Raw genomic sequence first — 8,180 nt, forward strand, 5'->3', positions numbered from 1 at the left:
TTACACTCTTAAAAGAAGTTTAATTTTTAAAAAAATCAACAGGGCAACAATAACAACTGACATGACACGCAAGTCTAAAGGGTATTGAAGACATTGGCGGCAGCGCTGCTGTGGCCACAGATGCAGCAGCCCTCCTTCTTCTGAGCAGCGGTTGCACTAGCTAGCTACACCCCTAAGGTTGATCCCATTCACCACAATAGGAGAAATCAAAGAGATGCTGCTTCCATATCCAAAGCAATGGTGCTGCCAATATCTTCCATCCCCATTAGGCTAATGCATCATGTCAGCCATTATCTGTTCAAAGGGTGAATACAGACAGTCATTTATCAAAAGGGAACTTCAGCTGTTCATATAATCATTTGGTAAAGCTGTTGCCTCATATATATTTATATATAGGTTATATAAAATTAGATACAAGATTATACCTACATATATTGTAAATATATACAAGGGTTGTTGTTTTTTTATCAAGCAACAGGGCAGGCAAAAGAAAAGAACAGGAGAAGAAGAAGAAAATAATGCTGGAGAAGGAGTAAAAATAATTAGGCAGAGTTAAGCAAACAGAAGCTACCTAATGGTGCAGTGGGGGAGTAACTTGCCAAGCAAGCAAGAGGTTGCCAGTTTGAATCCCTTCTGGGATGTTTCCAAAACTATGGGGGAAACACCTATATTGGGCAGCAGCAATATAGAAAGATGCTGAAAGGCATCATCTCATACTGCGTGGGAGATGGCAATGGTAAACCCCTCCTGTATTCTACCAAAGAAAACCACAGGGCTCTGTGGATTCAACGGCACAACTTTACCTTTAAGCAGACAGAATGAGGTACAACAAAACAGTAATGAAGTAGATCCTACAGATAATGTGACATGACAAATCATCAAAAGGTGAGTAGGTTTCTGAAGTGTAAGAATGAGGGTGTTGTTTGATAGACATTGTCCAATTAAGTCAACCTATTATGCCACATAAAAAGAGATTAAGTCTTTGTCCTTGCTTTGGCATGCCACAGTTGATGGTATTTTGATGGCATTAGCCCAATCCAGACATTATGTTATACGTGTGTAGAGGTATCTCTAAACTTGTACATGTTCTTGTGCAAATGACTGTACATGCATTCATTCTAGAACTGACCCTGAGTATAGGCCCCTTCAAATACAGGGTAAAGATAGGAAGAGTATTGATAGGAAGTGTACTGCTGTCCATGTGTTGAATATAATGTGTAAATGTCTGTTTGTGTGTACAAATTTGTATGTGCCACACCAGGGTTTCTTAACCTTGGGCCCCCAGATGTTGTTGGACTACAACTCCCATCATCCTCAGCCACAAAGGCCATGTCTGGGGATGATGGGAGTTGTAGTCCAACAACATCGGCAGGGAGGGGGCAAGATCAAGAAACCCTGTGCTACACTGTCCACAGATTGTACGTGCATTGAAACTAACGTGTGAATAGGACTATGGTCCCAGATCTTACGGTACCAGGATTACATTGTTGGAATTGTGGATTTCCAATAGAAGGCTGAGAACACACTAGCCACAACAAAAAGAAGGTGGGCAACAGCTCACAAGGCAAAGCACATGGTTTGCAAGCAGAAGGTTCCAGGTGCAGTCTCAGGCATCTCCAGATAGGGATGGGAAAGAGAGTTGCTGCTAGTCAATGTACATGAATTAATGGTCTGCTGCAGTATAAAGCAGCTTCCTACATTCATCTAAGAAAAACTTAAAATAAGGTCTTGGTGTAGCATGGAATCATCATTATTTTCTGGAAGAATGCCCCCATGTCCAAGAAAAGGAGATCTTGGGACTTCTTCCTTGATGACTGTATGCTGCTGTAGTTGCAATGGTGATTTCTCATCAGATTTCTCATCAGAGAAGATGTGTGGAAACATAAAATTCCTTTTATTGCTTGGCAGACCATTACAATTGACTGGTTTTACCAATTAAATACAAGCACACTGTGGACACCTGGTGAACATAGGAAACTGCCATATTCTGAGTCAGACCATAGGTCCATCTAGCTCAGTATTGTCTACACAGACTGGCAGCAGCTTCTCCAAGGTTTCAGGCAGGAATCTCTCTCGGCCCTATCTTGGAGATGCCAGGGAGGGAATCTGAGACCTTCTACATGAAAGCAGGCAGATGCTCTTCCCATAGTGGCCCCATCCTGAAGGGAATATCTTACAGTGCTCACATGTCGCCCATTCAAATGCAAACCAGGGTAGACACTGCTTAGCAAAAGGGCCAATTCATGCTTGCTACCATAAGACCAGCTCTCCTCTTCTTAGGTGACCATCTTGTTGATGGACAGCTGCATGCACCCAAGCACACAGGTGCAAATATGACACCCAGCTACATCAGAAGGGATGGGGGAGACTACTCAATTTAAACAAGGTTCATGTCAAAATTGTTACATAAGAACATAAGTACAGCCTTGCTGGATCAGGCACAAGGCCCATCTAGTCCAGCATCCTGTTTCACACAGTGGCCCAACAGATGCTGCTGGAAGCCGACAGGCAGGAGCTGAGGGCATGCTCTCTCTCCTGCTGTTACTCGCCCGCAACTGGGACTCAGAGGCATCCTGCCTTTGAGGCTGGAGGTGGCCTGTAGCCCTCCAACTAGTAGCCATTGATAGACCTCTCCTCCATGAAGTTATCCAAACCCCTCTTAAAGCCATCTAGGTTGTTGGCTGTCACATCTTGTGGCAGAGAATTCCACAAGTTGATCATGCATTGTGTGAAAAAATACTTCCGTTTGCTGGTCCTAAATTTCCCAGCAATCAATTTCATGGGATGACTCCTGGTTATAGTGTTATGTGAGAGGGAGAAGCATTCCTCTCTATCCACTTGCTCCACTCCATGCATGATTTTATAGACCTCTATCACATGCATCTCCCCACAGTCATCTTTTTTCTAAACTAAATAGCCTCAGGTGTTGTAGCCTTGCCTCATAAGAAAGGTGCTCTAGGCCCCATGATCATCTTGGTTGCCCTCTGCTGCAACTTTTCCAGTTCTACAATGTCCTTTTTTTAGATGTGGTGACCAGAATTGTACACAGTACTCCAGGTGTGGTTGCACCATAGTTTTGTATACGGGCATTATAATGTTGGCAGTTTTATTTTCAATCTCCTTCCTAGGAACATAGGAACATAGGAAACTGCCATATACTGAGTCAGACCATTGGTCTATCTAGCTCAGTATTGTCTTCACAGACGGGCAGCAGCTTCTCCAAGGTTGCGGGCAGGAATCTCTCTCAACCTATCTTGGAGAAGCCAGGGAGGGAACTTGAAACCTTCTGCTCTTCCCAGAGCAGCTTCATCCCCTGAGGGGAATATCTTGCAGTGCTCACACATCAAGTCTCCCATTCATATGCAACCAGGGCAGACCCTGTTTAGCTATGGGGACAAGTCATGCTTGCTACCACAAGACCAGCTCTACTCTCCTCTCTTCCTAATGATCCCTAGCATGGAATTGGACTTTTTTAAGCTGCCGCACATTGAGTTGACACTTTCAACGAGCTGTCCACCACGACCCCAAGATTTTTGTTGGGAAGTTATAATTGGAATCATTGGAATCGCTAACTACAACAAAAACCTCTCTCCATGAGGAAACATCTACCAAGGATAAGGGAAGTGGGGAAGGGAAGGGAAGGGAAGGGAGGAAGAAAGATAGAAAGAGGCTAGATATGTTTGCACACAATAAGGCTTCAGGCACTAAAGTGAAGCCTTCAATTACATTTTTCACATAGTTGTCAGGCTGTTAGGCCTGCATGACCCACAACAGCTTTGGCAAGCAAGACAGGCTTGGCAAGTTCCCCCTCAACTCTTTTACAGAGCCCGAGGCAAACATAACAAAGTCTCAGGATTTTGCAAATCTGATCAAAATGTTGAAAATACGACCCCTATGCTACACATGGGGGATCTGATTTTGCAGACTCTGTGAACGCCAAGAGGGATGTGTGGGTACAATCTATACATCAAAATAAATGCACAGCATGAAAACTGAGATGGGATGCTATGCAGATATGCCATGGCTTGAAGGCAAGTGAATTTTAGTGGAAAATCTATCCTCAAAACTGATTGTACAATGCTGCTCCCATTGACCATCAAAGAGCATCCTCCAAGATTTCACAGATGAAAATAAGGGCATCCTAACCATATTCGATTTCATAGTCTCATCACAGCCTAAATCTCTCACCCCATTAGTATCACCCCACTGACATTTTGCTGCCTAAATCTGAGTACCAAATGGTGCTTCATTTCTCTTTCCTTTCTTTTTTTCCCTATGAAAACCACACCCACAATTCCTTCCTCCTTTCAAATCTCTCCCTTCTTTTCTATTATGAAGAGAAGTGGAAAAGAAACAAGCTGCCATTTTTCCTTCCTTCCTCTGCAGGATTCTGGGTGGGCTGCTGTGACACCCCAGCGAATGGGCCCGCAATCTGCCACATGAAGTGGAAGCATCACTCTGCCTGAAACCTTAAGGACTTGGCAGAGCTCCATATCAAGCTAGAGGAGCCTGGACTATACTCCATGCTCACGTTTAACCTCACCGTCCTTGACCATTCCAAGTACATTTTTCCAGTTTGCTTACCATGTTACACCTAACCTGATCTAAGTCACCGCTTAGATTTTATATGTTAAGTGTGTGACTGAAGAGGATGACAGGCAGTGAACCAGGTCTCATGATCAGTGAGACCCGGTTTGCGAGAGTGAGCGGGGAGAGCGGGCTAAGCCTGCTCTCCCGCACACAAGCAGGGCAGGAGCCCCGGGTGGCCGGTTCGGCTGCCCACACAATTGCTGGCTCTGTGATGGAGCTGGCGGGGGCTGTGGGGGAGCAGGAGCCGATTGGCCCCCAGAAGCTCCAGCATGCCCTGCGCGAGCGTACGTAGGGGGGTTAACTTAGGAGGGATACTTAGGAGGGGTACTTAGGTGTGCTAACCTCCGGGAGGCCACCGGGCTTGCGTGCGAGCCCAGTGGCGCCCACGATCAGCCAAAAATGGGCTAGGCTCCCCTAGCCCGATTTGGGCTGATTGAGGGAATAGCCTCAGTGTGTATCACAGAACATGTTTAAAATAAAGTTTCTTGTATATGTCCTTGCTAAACCAACCTTCTAGCACATGGTTCCATTGTGCTGTTTGTATTTTCCATTGTAGAAAATGTAGCCTCTCTCTTTCATCTCATAAGCCACACCTTGACCTGATGTTTTTCTGTATACTCTTTTGCTTACTACAGCACTTCCATAAGGTAGGCTGTACCAACAGTGGGACATAGGCTTCATGGTAGGGTTAGCCCCGCTGCCTATACACACTGTTGGAGGCTATTCTCTATCTGCTGCATGCTGTATCAGTTTACTCTAAAGCAGCTTCTCCTGGGCGCTTTCCAGACGATGCCTCTGTTCAGGCAAGTCGCATTTGAAACGTAAACAGCAGGGGGAGCAGTCTTGCAGAAACTAACAACCCGAAAAAAACTGCAACTTTCTTACGCCAGATATACAACGTCCAAGCTCTGTATTGCAGCAATTAAATTCAAAACAAGGCACTGGAAATGTGAACAGCACCTTGCTGTCCACATAGAGACTGCGGTGTCACAGCACAGGAAGTGTGGAACCACACTTCCTGTGCTGCCATTGATTGATTTATTAAGTGCCATCCATCTTATTTATTTATTATTTCTCTGTGTAAACTGCCTTGAGCCATTTTTGGAAGGGTGGTATAGAAATCAAATAAATAATAATGATGATGATGATGATGATCATCATCATCATCATCAAGTCGGTGTCGACTCTTCGCGGCCACATAGATAGAGTCTCTCCAGGATGATCTGTCTTCAACTTGGCCTTTAAAGTCTCCCAGTGGTATATTCATTGCTGTCATAACTGAGTCCATCCACCTTGTAGCTGGTCGTCCTAGACCCCCTTAAATCCTTCCCAGTGATGCAATTTTAGAAGAAGGGCATTGTGGGAAAATGCTTTTAATTGTTTAATTGATTTAGTTTTGATTTTAATTGTTTTGTTTTTTATTTTGATGTAAACTGCCATGAGCCATTTTTGGAAGGGCGGTATATAAATAAATGAATGAATTAATTAATTAATGTAAAAGTAAAATAGCACCCCTAGCTGTTCTGATGCTGAGAAGAATGCTGTCATCGTTACCATGGCCACAGCAGCACAGCTGTAACAACCACTACCATTTGCCACCCAATAAGCCCAACAAGGCCTACTCCCATGGGGGGGCATGGGGGGTATCCCTGAGTGGGCATTTTACCCAATGCCCTCTCAGACCCAGAGCTAGCCCTGGCTATAGCCATACTACAACATTAAAATAATTCCATGGGAGGAAGCTAAATTTAAGAAACTCTTATTCTATCTATCATTCTGTCCTCTGCTAACTGAGCAAAGAGGCACCTTTTAAAAGTGGTGATTCTCTTTATTTAGCAGGGGGAGAACAGCTGGCCCTATTCAACACAGCATCCCTCTGGTGTCTGTTGCTGGTGTCTTTCTTATGTTTCTTTTTTAGACTGTGAGCCCTTTGGGGACAGGCAGTCATTTAATTAATTAATTAATTAATTAATTACTGTATGTAAACCACTTTGGGAACTTGGGTTGAAAAGCAGTATATAAATACTCATCATATATGTATTCTTATTCTTACCTAGGCCTTTACTAACATTATGTAACCAGATGCATACAGGCAAAGAAGATAGCTTCTGAAGAATACTTAGTTATTTAATTATATTTTTATTTATATTTCTACATTACCCTTCATCCTAAGACCCCAGGGCAGTTAACCACAAGATAAAAACAATTCAATGAAAACAGGCCAAATGCAACTACAAAAGTCTGAATAAAAAGGGCAGTCTTCACTTTCCTCCTAAAAGCTGGGAGAGAGGGAGCCATAATAATAATAATAATATCATTATCATGATAATGATAATGAAACTGCAAACCAAATAAATAAGCAAGTAATATGCAACAATTATATCCTGAGAGGGAAAACGCCTCAGCTTGTGTCCAGAGGGGGGAAATTGTAGGCCCAACTACCCAAGGAAGTTTCAGGCACAAACAAACCAGGTTGCTTGCCTGTGACTGATGATCTCTGAGTGGCCCTAACTGATTATTTCATTAATTGGTTTAAAGTGCTATCTTTCACTCACACACACATACTTCAGAGTAACCTCCATTTCCTCTGCTACTCAGTCTCACAGCTTTTCTTCTTTTTAAATACCAACTCTCCTACCACCAGCTCCTCAGGGCTCCACTAACTTAGCAAAAAAAGAAAAGAGCTTACCCTGTTTAGGTAGATTTTCAGCAAGGAGAAACTAGAGTACTACCAGGGTAACACTTGTCGAACTTCCAGCCTCCGTTCAAGAAAGCCACACTGATGGCATCTTGTTGCTGAACAACAGCTTGTGGGAGGACCACCCTCTCCTTGAAACCCAGGAGGACTACCAGTACTCAGTCGCTCCTGCAACTCCTCTTCTGTTCTAGTGGTTTACTGGAAAATACAGTTTCTCCAAATGCAGCTGGAGCAGGAAAGAAAGTGGTTGTCCCTTCTCAAAAGAATTTTCTGAATGCCTGATATTTATTTGTTTGTTTCTCTGTCTCAGTTGTTTCCACTTTCAGTTTGGTTACTGTATTTAAGGCTTAACGAGTAGTTTGTCTACTGTTGCCACTGGCTCGTCTGGCGGCTACTCGGGGACAGGCCTTCTCCGTTGCTGCCCCTGGGCTTTGGAATACACTCCCTGTTGAAATAAGAGCCTCCCCATCTCTGGCAACTTTTTAAAAGGCACTGAAGACATATTTGTTCACCCAGGCTTTTAATTAGGTTTATATTTTTATTAGTTTTTAATGTTGGGTTTAAAATGATTTCAATATTTTTATCATTTTGGGTTTGGTTTAATTTGTATTGGTTTTATTGTTTACTGCCCAGAGATGCAGGTTTTGGGCGGTATAAAAACATGTTAAATAAAATAATAAATAAAATAAAGTGTTACCAGCTTGTATGCTGAAAAGAGCACGGATGATAGTATTTTACACCAGAACATTTGCTTTGCTTACATTTTATTTATTTATTTAATACATTTCTATACCGCCCAAAACGCAAGTTCTCTGGGCAGTTTACAAAACAATAAAAACAGCCAATAAAAGATTAAAACATTTCAACAATTAAAATTAAAAAGTTAAAACTA

At 43.0% G+C, this 8,180-nt stretch overlaps 1 long non-coding RNA gene across 1 annotated transcript in view; it reads right to left on the reverse strand.

The window, feature by feature from the left end:
- LOC128339978 (uncharacterized) overlaps positions 1-7,408 on the reverse strand; it is a 46,816-nt gene extending 39,408 nt beyond the window's left edge. The window contains exon 1 of the long non-coding RNA XR_008313370.1: positions 7,280-7,408. This is a non-coding gene — a long non-coding RNA (uncharacterized LOC128339978). The remainder of the gene's footprint in view (positions 1-7,279) is intronic.
- Positions 7,409-8,180: the final 772 nt, after the last annotated feature.

Source organism: Hemicordylus capensis, chromosome 1, assembly GCF_027244095.1.
Source record: "Hemicordylus capensis ecotype Gifberg chromosome 1, rHemCap1.1.pri, whole genome shotgun sequence".
Taxonomy (NCBI): Eukaryota; Metazoa; Chordata; class Lepidosauria; order Squamata; family Cordylidae; genus Hemicordylus; species Hemicordylus capensis.